Source organism: Lissotriton helveticus, chromosome 3_1 (assembly GCF_964261635.1).
Source record: "Lissotriton helveticus chromosome 3_1, aLisHel1.1, whole genome shotgun sequence".
NCBI lineage: Eukaryota > Metazoa > Chordata > Amphibia > Caudata > Salamandridae > Lissotriton > Lissotriton helveticus.
In genome coordinates, this window is record NC_136061.1 from 371,887,830 (window position 1) to 371,903,249 (window position 15,420).

A 15,420-nucleotide genomic window follows, 5' to 3' on the forward strand; every position below is an offset into this window, starting at 1 on the left:
GAATCTTCAGGTGTGTTGGAAACAAGTGTGTGAGACTGTGGCACCAGTTTAGGGAGTAAAAACAGAGGTTGAGGCATTCACCATCCTACCGTCCCCACCACGTCCCTGGCTTGGCCGAAGATGCATTGGTAATACAGTTAAAGGAGAGTGGTGGTTGGTGGTAGACGTCCATAGAGGGCACAATGACAAGTCCCCTTTAGCTGCATCCACAAGAGCAGCATATAAGTAAGCATGTGAAGAATTTGTGGCTAGCGGGCAGTAAAGCACGAGGATTCAGGTTTAGAAATAGTGAAGAGAGAGGGGGGTTTGGCTTGACGCCAGTGATGGCTGCCTGCTAGCACAGCTCTGCAGCTCTGGGTGAGATGTTCGCCTCCCAATGGACTGTTCCACACTCACCTCACACTTGACAGCACTGCTGCCAAAAGTTCTTGTACTCCCTGAGTCACCTATATTAAATATTCATACAGCTCATCAACTAGGACATAATCCATGTACTTTGTGTTCTCATAAACCAAGAGGTTTGTGGAATATAATAACCTATTGAAACTCCTGCGTGAGGCTATACTTAAAAGTCAAATGTCTTGGCACGGATCTTCCTTGTTTTTATCCCAATACTTCACCAAGACTACTGCAGACAGGAGAAAGACATTTCTAGATATGCGTCTCAATGCCATATCCTGCTTTACTACAGAAATTCTTGGACAGTTGCACAGTCGGGGTCATGGAAGTTACACGATTGTCTACTGCCTGACTGTTCAATCTTCTGTCTTTACCAAGAATTGTTTTTGGTCATGATTCTATTTAACTAATTTGTATTTTCATAATATGTTAATCTTGATAACAGTTTTTCTTCTTTTTCATTCATGATAGGTGATGTTTTTCTGTGTCAACAATATTATCCTCTGTCCGTCTAGATGGTCTATCCTGCTCCCCAGTTTGCCCTTGAGTTCAGGCGTGCCGTCTTCTCCGTGTGGCTTCATTACCCTCGATATATGTTTGTTTCTTGGCATGTCCTACTTTTTATCTAAATTATTTTTTCTTTTCTTACTTTTCCTCCTTTCTATCCTTTCCTCTTGTGTTCTCCAGCTGATTTTTCTTATTATTTTTATCCTTTTTTAGAGTGTTTTTTCATGTTGTTTACTAGTTTTTACTTCTCACCAAAAGTGTAGTTTACATTACATGATTATTGATTATCTTTAAATGACATTACATGCTATTTCACGGAATGTCAAAGGTTTAGGTTCACCTATTAGGAGACAAAAGATACTCACCCACTTATCCAGGGCAAAAGCAGATATTGTATTCTTACAAGAAATTCATGTTGTGGCTTCAGAGGTTCAAAAATGTAAGCGTCAATGGGTGGGCAATGTTTTCTCTTCCCCTGGTTCAGGGAAACAGAATGGGGTTGTTATGTGTGGTAATAAGAATTTTAAAATTGACATACTTTCCCTAAATTCAGATGATGAAGGTAGATGTGTAGAAATTCACATTTCAATTAACAAAATGTTTATTTCTCTTTCAACGTATATGCACCTACCAAACCTGATAACACATTTTGGCCTACTATTTCCTACAAGTTGATGTCTATTTTCATGGATTATATAATATTTGGGGGTGATTGTAATCTGTTTTTTGATCCATACTTAGATTGTGTTTTTAAAGTCACGTTTGTCCCATCTACCATGCACCAGCAATTTACTACAACCATTGAACAATGATCTCTTATTGATATATGGAGATTATGCAATTCATCATCACGTGAATACGCATATTTCTCTCCCACTTATCTATCCCAATCTAGACTACATTATTTGTTTCCAAATCCCTTTCAGAACACATTATACATACCGATATTGGCTCAATATTAATTTCCGGTCATCTCCCTGTTACATTAGATTTAGCTTTACTTCCTATCCCCACCGGTACCAGTACTAGAAGATGCCTTAACACAGCCTTGTTGCTAGATACTACTTTTACTTTGAAATTTGCATAATTCATCACTGACTTCTTTACTCTCAACTCCTCTTCCAGCCTCTCTCCTCATATTATCTGGGACTCATTCAAAAGGTCATCTCGAGATTTTATTATCTCCTACGTTTCCAAGAAGAAGAAATTTAATTCTCAAAAAGCCCGACCGTAAAATGGCGGCGTTAAACCCACAATAACCAGTAATCAACTCCGTTTAGTACCATGAGTCAAAACTTGTAGAAGGGTCAACTCACCAGAACATTGGCCCCTGAAATATTCTCTACTAGAAGCGCTGACCCAGGAGGAGAGATACAGGTCATGTGACCTCACTGCCTGACCCTAAAATGAAGGCTATCAACCCACAATTATTCATTCATTAATTCAGATCAATTTCTTCTACTTCAATCACCGCATCCACTGCCCACATCGTCTCTCCGGACCTGGCAACTACTCACAGACACGTGGGCCTCTAAAATCAGGAGGCACAGCACACTTCATCCCTTCACATCACAGATGCCTGTGCCCATGATGGCAGCTCCCGCTCATCCATAACCTCCTTCTAATGGATAAAGCACCCGACTCTCCCCTCGGGAGCACTACAATCCCATACCAAAGTAACTCCCACGGACCTCCTAGAACAACCCTACAGCCGTGCTGCCTCAATGACAGACGGCACGTAGGCTGTGGACCCAATTGCCATTACCCAACGTCAACGTGATGCCTGGCCCCAAGATGGCAGCCTTTGACCACCCACTACCCCCACCTATCGGATAAGCACCAGACTCTCTTCAATGAACTGCAACACACCAATCCTTTACCATCATCCTCATGCTGCCTAGAAAAACCCTACAGTCGACCGAGCCCCAGCAACAAGAGGCACGAGACATGCAAACCTGATTCCGTCATTTGACATCAGCGTGATGCTTGTCCCTAAGATGGCGGCTTCTGCCTAGCATTATCTCCTTTCTATCGCATAAAGCACAGGTATAAAGCACAGGTCTATCAACTGAAGTGCAATAAACCAATCCTCAACTACATCCCTAAGCTCCCTAGTTTATCCACTACAGATGAGCCAGCCCCAGCGAATGCTGAACACACTCTGTTAGTACGAGAAAGCCAGTCCTGGTAAAAGTCCAACAGTCTGAGTAGCGATCGAAGGAGCTATCCTCCCCTCCAACCAGACAAAATGCCATCTGCAACTATAACCTCCCTCAGCCCCTCTTCACTTACCTACCTAAAACCTCATGGCCCGAACTCCTTCTCCATCATTTTCCCCCCAACCTCTCTCCAAATGCGAAAAGAAACTTCAAACACAGACTGATTAGATAACACCCAGAAACACTATTTGCGGACATATACCACTGATCCTCCAAAGGACAGCACACGAAAAGTCTGGAAAACTGGAACTCCATTCTCAGAACACATCTCCACATATCCAAAACAACTAACACTCCCCACAGCTGCAAACTGACGATCTCATTAACTAACCGCCCTCCGTGCAGTGGCAACACCTCTGCGACCATCTACTCCAATGGCACAGCCATGAGCCAAGCCAACAACGACAACCGAGATGCATTTGACTCCCTCTTGCCCTCATTACGCATCACTCCCTCTCATGCACATCACCCGGCCCGAGCAACTCCTTATCCTTTGACAGATCGACCAGCCATGAGATATCACAAACCAATCCCACGCCCTATGCCAACACCAACCGCCCCCCGGACACCAACCTCCCCCCGGACAACAACCTCCCCTACATCCTCCACACACCAAACACGCACAGGACATACCCCCTCTCCAATACAAACCGGAGGTACGCCACAACTGAGGCTCTCCAACCCCAGGCCGACCGATGCCTACCCCCTACTCCCCACACTACCACCCCCAACTAACAACTAGTGACCCCAAACCCCAGTGAATGATTCATAACACCCTCTCTTCCCCCACACGCAAGAGGACGCTAACATCACGTCGTGAATCTTCACTCTCCTTGCCCATGGCCACTCACAGTAACAACACTGGCATCACGAACACCAAAATCCAACATAGTATGGACGAGCTCTTCCCTTCTCGAGACTACCTCGCCCAGAGCACCCCGCCTCGCCTTCGGGGAGACGACGCAACATCAGGCTCTACTATAAAACCAACTAGAAACTGTAATCCTAGGCCTTAACAAATGTTACTGAACCTCACCACACTCCGAGAGCCTAGTCAACGCCCTCACCTGACTCTCACGATTACCAGCACTAAACATCAAAGGCCCGCTAAGGCTCTATGGCCCAGTTGGAACTCACCCCCCCCCTCCTAAACCAGACACAGAGACTCAAAGAACAAGAGCTGCAATGTCCACGAGCAAAGCGGCAGATTCGCATCCTCGTATGACACTTCTCCCACTATCGCCCCAAAATCCAAGATCCAGGTCATCATTGGATTTGGAAGAGACCGCTCCCCACCCAGATCTTTAAGACCCTTAGCCTTCCCCACTAATATTCCCAGGGCCCCCCTAATGAAGAAACACAAAAATGGGGGGCACCTCCACCAATTGCATGCTCATAAACAGCAGATCAGCTACCAAACATGCAACAGAGCTGGCAGAAACAATCCTTACCCATGACATCGACATCACGTTCATCACCGAGACATGGCTAAATGAGTTCTCTTCCCCAATTATGGACATGCTGGTGCCCCCAGGCTTTGTAATCATGAACAAAGACAGAAAAAGACAGTGCGGAGGTGCTATAGCAATCTTACACAAGAACAACATCTCTGTGACAGAAACTGACACCTTCAATTACAACTCCTTTGAATGTCTAACCGCCAACGTGAAGACGAGTAACAACAAAACACTATTCTGACACCTCCTCTACCATCCGTCTGGCAACACCACTGCATTCGGAGAGCACCTGTCCGACCTGATAACTCACTGCTCACCCGAGACACCAACAACCTAATACTAGGTGACCTCAAACTACACTGGAATGAGGAAAACAACTCGCTGATCCAAATCCTGAACAAACTTCTATACAACAACAACCTTACCCAACACTGCGCAGAGGAAACCCATAACAGAGGATCAATCCTGGATGCCAATATTGCCCAACCTGACACAGTTATGATCGACCACATCCTGCCCGTTGACTGGTCCGACCACCACATCATCCTATTACACATCAACCAAACGATCCTAGGTCAGCCCCCTACACCGGAACCCCCACTGGGTGAGGAACCCAACTCAAATTCACCTGGCTGACCTGGAGGAAAGGGTAAGCTCTCTCCTTTTCATCTCTACCGAGGCCACCACCACAACAGAACTCACCTCTCACTACAATACAACTATGACTACCATCCTCAACTAAATAGCCCCGTTGAAACAAACAAGAGTGAGGAACGCCCCATCAAGATCCTGGTTTAACACAGACATTAACTCCGAAAGAAGACAACTAAGAGCTGCAGAAAGACCCTGGCGGAACTACTCGTCCACAATCTTCCGCGACCAACTCAAATCAATACGCAGGAAGTACAAAAAACACATCAGGAACAAAAAGACTTTGGGGCATATTAACAACGTACAGGGATAATCATCGCTGGCCGTGCTTAGCGATAATTATATTATCGCAGGCTATCTCTGGTATTTATCGCCCTGGTAGCACGTAATTAACAACACGTTACTTCAGGGCGATAAGAATTCCAGAGATAGGGAGGTTATCACCCTTTTGCAGGAAACATCGGTGGTTTTCCAGCGATGTTCCTGCAAAAGGGCGATAACCTTGCTGATACGACCCACAGGGTCATATCATCATAATCCATCCCCTATGTTAGGGATGGCTAAGTCAGGATGTTTAGTAGATGTTAGATTTTGGCAAAAATGTGTGCTAAAATCCTGTGGGCTGCCTTGTAAATTTAGCGATGTAAACATCAGCGATATTTGCAAGGTAGTCCTTCTGGGTTACGCCCAGTAACGCCCACATTGCATCTCATTGGAGATGCAAAGGGAGGCGTTGGGAAAAAGGGTGCTAACATCCATGTTAGCACCCTCTTGTAATTAGGGCGCTGGTTTTATCTCCGCTTTTTTGGCTTTGTAAGCCAAAAAAGCGGAGATAAAGCCCTTGTAAATATGCCCCTACCTTCTTTTGCAATGCTCTAGACAACGCAAAAAACAGGCCCAAGGAACTCTTCAACTTCATTGGGCAACAAACTTCCAAGCCCCCTTCATCCTAAGTTTAGGACTCCAAAGACCTGTGTGATAACTTCGCCAACTTCTTCAATGACAAAATCAGCAAGATTGAGCTCTCCCTAGATGACAACTGCAGTCTCCCATACAGGAGCGCATCCCCAGGGACAGAAGCTATCACACCCAAGCTCCCCCCAAAACACTGGAAATCCTTCAACCCCATCTCCGAAGCAGAAATAGTCAAAATGATCTCCACCTCCAAACCCTCATCACACGCCTTGGATCCTATACCGGCCCAACTGGCCAAAAAGCTCAAACTCTCCCTAGCCCCGCTCTGGACCAAGATCATTAAGAGCTCCTTGAGAACTGGAGTCTCATCGGACTGCCTCAAAGTCACGCCATTACTAATAAAAAAACGGGCTTGGACACTAATGATCTGAATAACTTCAGACCCATCTCCAATCTCCCTCTCCTAACTAAAATCCTGGAAAGGTGTGTTCTCCTCCAACTGACTCAACACATGGACAGCACCAACCTTTTAGACCCCCATCAATCAGGTTTCAGAAAAGGCTACAGCACAGAGACAGCAATCCTTAATGTTATTGACATTGACGATATACACAAGTCACTCGATACGGACCAATGCTCCCTACTTATACTCCTGGACTTATCAGCTGCCTTCGACATGGTTGACCACAATCTACTCATTACGGTACTTCAAGAAAGAGTAGGTGCAGAAGAGGTGGTCTTACGCTGGTTCTCCTCCTTTCTCCAGAACCGAATAAAAATCAGAAACTTCTCGTCTGACCTACACCCCGTCAGTATGGGTGTCCCTCCAGGTTCAGTTCTTTCCTCCCTCAAAACTGTTCAACATCTACATGGAACCCCTCACCACCATACTCAAAAATACCAACATACCCTTCCACCTCTATGCCGAAGACACCCAGCTCTATCTTGAAACCTCCTCCATTGACGACATTCATAGGCTCAACGTCACTCTAAGAGTAGTCCAACACTGGCTTTCACAAAACCACCTGAAACTCAACCAAGACAAAACGGAAATCCTCCTCATTTCCAACAAAGATGAGAACCCCCAAATCATAGAATGGCTAAAAGCGATTGATGCTCTCAATGGCAATCTCACCTTGGCGTAAAATCACTGGGTATCACCCTGGAACCAAAACTAGACATGGCCAAACACATCAAGCACACCGCAAGGAGCGCCTTCCTCAACCTGAAACTACTTAACAAAATAAAACCCTTCATCCAGCCCAATGACCTCAAACAAGCTACGCAATCCCTGGTGCTGTCTAGACAAGACAATAGGAATTCTTCTCTCAAAGGTACAGCAAAATCCCACTTAACTCCGCTCAGATCAACTCTCAATGCAGCTGCCAAAATGGTCACTGAAGTAAAGAAATATGAACACATCTCACCCGCACTCAGAGAGCTAAAATGGATCCCAGTTGAAATGCGTTCCAACTACAGAACGGCCTCACGCACAAAGCCCTGCACATAGGGAAACTCACCTACCTGGCCTCCAAACTCAAGAAGGCCGGTCAGACAAGGACCCTCAGGAATTCCGACACTCTACTCCTCATCCCTCCAAAAACCCACAAACAAAAAAAACGCATCCCAATCCTTCTCTGGAAATGCGCCAAAAATCTGGAACTGCATCCCTGTCCATATCAGGACTACCCCCTCCTTTATACAATTCAAAAGGCAGCTCAAAGAACTCTTCCTCAATCGCTCTCTCCCGAATGGATAGCTGCCGCCGAAACGCTCAGGCTTTCACATTGAAGTACACAGACTCTTTGTCATTAAGACTTCTACCTCATCCCCATCCCGACTCCTCCCTCTATCCCCCTCCCTAAAGGAGGCTCAGCTCGAGTCAATGTGCACAATATTGCGATATTCTATGTCTTCCTTGCTTTTAATGCTGTACAGCGGGCTGAGACTTCCGATGCTCCATGAATCAATATGTATACTACTGCTAGATTGTGTGTTTTTCCATGCTACAAATGCTGTAGAGCGCTCCGATACCTTTGGGTCTGGCCGGCGCTATATAAAACTCCTCATTAAATAAATAAATGAAGGCAGCCATGTGGAAGGACACTCCGACTCCCCATCAGATCACGATGTGTCAATCAAGCCATCAGAATCCTGCTGTAAAACCAGGTCATCAGAGATCGCGGAAACACAACTACAGAGCTAGAAACTTGATTCAGCGACCCCTCTCCACGTTCCTGCATCTCATGGATCCTGCTCTTCAATGCCCAGCACTGCTCTACCTGATCCACTACCAGCAAATACAACGCCGTTGTGGACCACAACAGAGGTAAGCCCAAAACATCTCCCTGCATGCAACCCCTTGACAAGCACAATATACAGCAATCGCTCATGGATAACTTACCTGCCAACATCGGACACCCTGATGGACACAGGAACATATACCACAGTTAAAGTACCCATTCCTTGCACAAAGGTGCATTGTCACCTCAGCATCGGGGAAACCCACCTCGATATAAATTATACCATTTAGCCTGGCCGTGGCGGTCATGTCGCAGCAGTGGTCAAGCGGTAGCCAAACTTGTCCATATGGATGAAGAAGTTCAGCACATGATTTCTGGCTATCAAGATCCTCATATCGTCCGCCAGCCCACAGTCTACCAAAATGAACCTCCAATTAGCACAACATAGCTGCTGCAGGCCCAGTGTTTATAGTGAAATCTCAGTAAGATCATGATAAAATAGATAAGCAACAGGAGTGATGGATGAGGCAAGAGTCACCTGAAAAGGACAATGGGGATCATTGCAGTCAAATCAGGTTTAGATCAGATCCAAGGAGGAAGAGGAGAGAAGAGCAAACATGATGTCTTTGGGGAGGTCACAGTAGTACAAAAAGGTATGGGATGAGTCAGAAACCAAAGGCAGATGACACATTAAGAGAGCTACCACTGCCATATAATTGCAGATCAGCCCACACTCTAAGCAGACATTGACAGGCTCATTCCATACAATGGTAGACCATACCACATAATAAAAGGCCACACCATGCAACACTAGAATACATTTGCATTGAAGTAAACACCAGTGGGCATTTGTCTCATTTGTGTACTGCTGCACTAAATGACCCCATGTGAGTATGTCCTGTACATCAATAACACTGACTTATCCTGCCACTCCACTGAACTCCTCCAAACCATCACTCCACCTCTCAAAATGTAGCACTAAGTCGAGAATCTGGACTGAATGCCAATATGTCATGCAGAGGTTTCTTGAAAGCAGTGAACTTTGACCTAAGATCCATGACAAACCTCCTCTTCCTCACACCTGCCTTACACTCATGTGAATAAATGTGAGAAAATTACTCAATAAATAATCATTTTGCAGATTACAAACCTTTTAACTGGTGAGTCTGTATGTCAATTCCTTGATACAGCTGTCTGTAAGAGGATACAAAAAATCTTACTTTGCCTCGTCTACAAACTATACGTCACCAACACTGTATAAGAACAAGTAAACTATTCAAAAGTGGAGAGACCTGTGCAAGAAATGTCTGGAGAAATGAGTGGTAGCCAATGTTCCTTCTAATTTGTGTCCTCTGTGTGCGGCAGTGTAAGGTCTTTGTGCGCTGCAACCAAGGCTATGTGTGCCAGTAACCAGACCGCCCGTGTGGGTGCAGTGCCCTATATCACTCCAAACTTTTTTCTTAAACAAATTGAAAAGACATTGCTTTTTCTCACATACAGATCCAAGTGAACAGTGCTATGGCAGGTTTGAAATCGTACCACATAGCAATTTTAAAACTTGGCAGCTATGTTGCTGCATTTCTTTTCTTAATGGAGCTGGGCTGTGGGGTGATTGTTTGCATTTGTTCAAGTTTTCATGTTAATTTCAGCTCGATTTCCATGAAAACTTTAACAAATACCCTCTTTGAGCAGGAAAAATAAAATTATAATACCTTTGGGGTCTATTAGGATGGTGGACGGACAAAGTCCGTCTGCCATCCTGTCTGGGGCAGGCACCGTCCACCACAAGGGCGGAGGAACCGTGCCCCCAATTAGGATGTATCCCGCCACAGTGGCGGGTGCATCCCGCATTTTTCACATTGCCGCGGACGGTGCATAAAGCACCGGCCGCCGCAATGTGAAAAATGCATGTTGTGCGTTTCACAGCACAACATGACAGGCACCGCACGGTGCCTGCCATGTTGTGCTGTGAAACGCAGGGTAGTACCATAGGTACCCCCCATGTGCACCCCCACTCCCCTTCACCCTGGGGGCCCGCAACGGGCCCCTAAAGCAGGAACCGTATGCCTTTTTGTGGTGGCATTGCCGCCACGGAAAGGCATTCCCCTCAGGCCATCCTAATATGGCTGGCGGTGTCTGATTGACATCGCCACCATATTAGAGCTTATCCGCCACGGTCGCAAGCCGACTATGGCGGAAAAGCGGCAGACGGTCTTCCCGTCCGCACGGTCCCCCCTGCCATTGTAATATGGCGGGGGGGAAAAAGATGGCGGATGGGCAAGAATGGCAGGATGGCAGACGGATCGCCACCGCCTGCATGGCGGTGGCGATCCGTCTGCCATCCTAATGGACCCCTTAGTTATTATAATTTTACTTTTCGCAGTTTCAGGGCTGGGTTAGGGTAGGGCCGCATCAGGCTTTCGACTAACGCATTTTAATGCTAGTGTCCGCATCACAGCATTAAAATGCATTAGTCACATATTCTAGCACCCCTCTGACAATACTGCAATTGAGGCACACTGCCAATGAGGCAGCACCAGCACTCTAAAATTGTCTAATATTTATGAGCATGCAACTGACCCTTCAAATATAAAATGCTATGTGTCAGAGATAGAATATTAATCAGCAGCGCTGAGCAGGCAGGCCAGAATTTAACAGATCAATTAGCCGTGCCCTAACCAGATTCCTGTGAGTCTACTCTGAGGGTACCAGCCATCACGTTGGTAATCCATGGAGCGGGTCTTGCCTGCTGTTTTCCCACAATCACACCACCCTTTTGGTGACCAGAAGCACACACATGCTTCGAAGATTGGACAAACCGGAGGGTGGTAGCTTTGTTTTCCTTCCTGCACCCCCCAGCAGAGAAGTCACATTACCTGAACATCTTGCACAGGATGTTATAGTTTTACAGCCTGCTGGGCCCATTCCCTCCTAAACCCCTGCATCAGCCTGGACAGAGCTTGTTGAAAAAACAATCAACTTCTCAGCCCCTGCAGTGCCTTCTGAACATGTGTACTATCGTGACCCGGAGGCACAGTATTGGTCTTGTGACTTGATTCCAGGACTTGATTGTCATCAGAGCAGCACACAAGTGTTTAAGTGCAACCAGCAGAGGTAGGAGGCATTTTTAAAAACAAGCTTATAATCCATATTTTCAGACATTCTGTTCTTATCATCTGACTTTAACCGCTTCCGTGCGGCGCCGATTCCCCCCCTGTGCTGGACATTCCAGAACAGGGTGCGGTCGTGACGGAACCGTTCCGTCATCAGCACAGCTCAACCGTGACTGATGACGGAATGGTTCCATCACAAGCATCGAAGGGGTTAAAGCAATAATCGCTTATATACTTCAAAACACCTTGTTTTGGAAATAATCTGCTTTGCTACACTTTTCTAATCATCGTCTTTTAACTAGTCTCGTCATCAATTAACCTTGCTTTACCTCTCAAAAAGACAAAAATACATCTTGGAAAATGGACTTCGGGAGATTCAGGTCGTTACCCAACCCTTACCTCAGCTACTACCTTCTCCACAAGGATGGGGCGTCCCAGTCTTACTGCTTTGTCACACGGAAGCTGCTGCAGGAGTCAAGAATTAGGTTGTTAGGGAAAGGGAATGGGATTGGTAATTCTAAGGGTACGTGATTCAGGACCCCAAGAGTAAAAAGTAGAGCTTTCATTAGAATACTCTACATGCTGCACAGAGAAAGGAATTAAATATCTTTCAGCAATAGCATGAAAATGCAGCTCTGCAGTGGTTTTCTCCCCTCACTGCCAAACAGACTATGTCCATCAGATTCCCTTACTTTTCCGACTCCAATCATGTTGATTGACCTCATGCACTCTAGCTCAGCCATTCTAGTAGCAAGATGATCATTAACCCTCGAAGTAGTCTGCTTGCTTCCTGAAAGCACCACACATGCAGTGGTCGAAGTGGGCAGGAACAGCAGGGCACGGCATGCCCCTACTTCGTTAATTTAATAGATTCCATTTCCCTTCTTTTTTATTTTAAACATGCGTCCCAGGATGGCAGAAATAGCCAAGGCCCACAGATAAGGTTCGGCGTTCGTGGCAGGGCAGGGCGGGTAGAGAAGGAAAAGGACTCTGTCTCTTCCTTCTTGCCCAGAGAAGACAAGGACAGTGTCCACTTCTGCTCTGCCACTGGCAAAAGCACTCACCGATTTCTGAATAATGAATGTAAAAGCGTTAAGGTAACCATATCGTTCCTGTTCATCAAATGCTTTACTTAACCCCTTCCGTGCTCCCGTCGGCAGCACTCCCTCCCCAGTGCTGCCGTCGGCCGACGCAGCACCGCCCACCCTTTAGAACGGCCGCACCGCGGCGGTTTATCCGCCGCGGTTAAGGCGTTAAACTTGCATTTCCTATGAGTGTTTGCTTTTTCCAAGATGTTGTTACTTTTTTTTTTAGGCAGCATATTATTCTCGTCTAATGCGTAATTTGAATTGTGTCGCATCCAGGAGTTTATAGCGGGGTACAATTGGGTTGTAGCTGAAGGCAGTGCAAGTTTCTCTCAATGGGGCAGTATGGTGTTCAGTGGAGGAGAGAATGTGGAACTATGGAAAGAGCTGCCCAATTTGGAACTGGGGAACCAGGTTCAGCCTTCATGACCAGTCCAACAGACCACTCTCCTGAGGGAGCACATTCCATTGCTAGACCTTAGAAGCCCTGGTGTCTTAGCACCAGCATGTGGACCCTAACTGTGGCAATTGTGGATTAACCTTAAAGCCTGTCAACCACAATCCATACTGAAGTTCACCTCCAGTCTTGCGGGCAGGCCTATGAAGCAGCACACCCTAGGGCGACAGTCACTGAGGTCACAGAACCCTTGAGCAGGGTGTCTCTATGGTGGTGCCATCGCACTGGGCGCCGACTTCAGGTCGGGTGTCATGCTTGCAAGTAAATTATGTTTCTAAAAGCACTTGCTGCCTCCTTCCTGGCCTCTAGAAATTTTAGGCAACAACAAAAATGTCATGATAACTACGGTGATTAATGTTCTTCCTAGACAGAGATGGAGTTTTCTCAAGTGGAAGTTTTGACTCATGGAAAGGTAGCACAGAGGGCTAATTTGTCTGCTGCAAAGAACATGTACCATCCAGATCACAAAGTGCACATAATGTAAATGGGTCAGTGGGTTACTGCTTTCGTCAGTGAGACCCCTTTGGTACTTGCAGTTTATAAGTCAAAACCCTAAAATAGAACAGTGAGCTATTAATTGTCATCTAAGAGCTGCAAGTTGTTCCCCAATCTGATTATCCTAATGTTGCACAAAGGGGTCATTTGAATAAAAATCTATTCTGGTTATTAAAGAGAACCCCCAATCATGGTATTACATTCTTATTTCAGTGTGTTTCTCCAGACCAATCACTATTTATTTTTATTAACAATTCTTTTTAATAAACATACATGTATCGCCAAAACAGATTACATTTTAGGAGGAATTGATTCAGAACTGCTTTGACAGTCACAGATGTTACAATTACTGATAGGTTCAACATGAAAAGATAACACATTTACAGTGAGAGTGAATCATCATCTGAGGGAACCAATGGGGGGCTACATATATTTCCCGATAAGCATTCCATTTTGCCCAAACAGTGGACTGTTTTGGGGACAACCCCATGCTACGTACATTGTTTCTCCCTGAACATGCACCAGTCAGACCAATCACTATTAAACTATACTGCCTACTAGTGTAGATGTCATGTGACTCCTACACCTTGTAGTCCTTTGTCCTATGTAACATTTCCTACACAGAGATTTATACACATATGACTAATTGTCTCTGGGTAATGAGTGTGATATAAACTGCTCTGACACCCAACACTGGTATGAGCGGCACTGTAAATCAAGTTAAATTCATCTGAGCGAGAGTATGCCTATGGAAACTTGAGGGGCACTGTTAAAGGGTGGTAGTGAGGGTATCAGTGGAGGAGGGAGTCATTGAGGGGGCACCAACAAACATTGTCGCACAGGGCTCCACCAGCGCTAAGGCCGGCCCTGCCCTTGAGACCAGGCCTGCCTCACCCATTGGTCTCTTCATTGGCCTTGTTTCAGCAATAGTAGCTGTAACTCACCAGGGGTCGGCAATGCAGGATTTGCAAGCACAACAAACTAAGTTCACAAACTTCACAGTCTCTCTGCATCCTGCACAAGTACTGTTAACATGTGCTGCCTGCTTTGGGGCCACTGGAATTATGCAGCAATGGAGGACAAAATTATGCCGCAGTGTTAACTAAATTATGCAACAAAAAAGAGGCTGCAGTATAATGCAGTATATTTTCTGGTACTTTATTATTTTTACATTTTTACAGATGCTAACAGTCTCTGGAAGAATGTCTCCTTATAAGTACCAGTGTAACATACAAATCCAGCAGTGAAAAAGGTGATCAGTCAACCTTTGCAAAGGGCCATCCACTTTGCAGAAACGCAAGTCACATTTTTTAGTAACATTTGATCTGTTTGAGCTACAAACAATGTATTAGTTAAAATCGTCAAATTATGCTGCAGATTATGCATTATGCGGTAAAAATTGCAGAACCCGAATTCTGTAGAAAACATTTACAAACTAGGATGTTTGGCCATTCATCCTTGAACTGCTCTTGTGGAAAAAGGGATAAGTGCTGATGACAGAAGCTGCATGGCTCGTAGACAAATGGTTTTATTCCTGCCAATTACCACGCATCAGGCATTAGACCAGCGTATTTCAGTGTGATGCATTACCGCACTGAATTGCATTGTATCGCATATGCATAGTCAGCGTGTCAGCATCTGTCACTGTACTTCAGGCTGCCTAAAAGTGTGGCGGCTCGTAGCATGCCTACCGTGGTGTGCGAAGGCAGGCTTGGAGCTCGCCTTGAGGCTAACACTCCCTGATACAATGTAGCAGAAATAATTCATTATACTGGGTCTCGGCGCCGCAGGGAGGATGTCACATCCTGCTGCCAGCAGGAGTTGAGTTTATTGAAAGGGGCTGGCTATGCAGGCAGTGCTAAATTCAAGCATGGCGCTC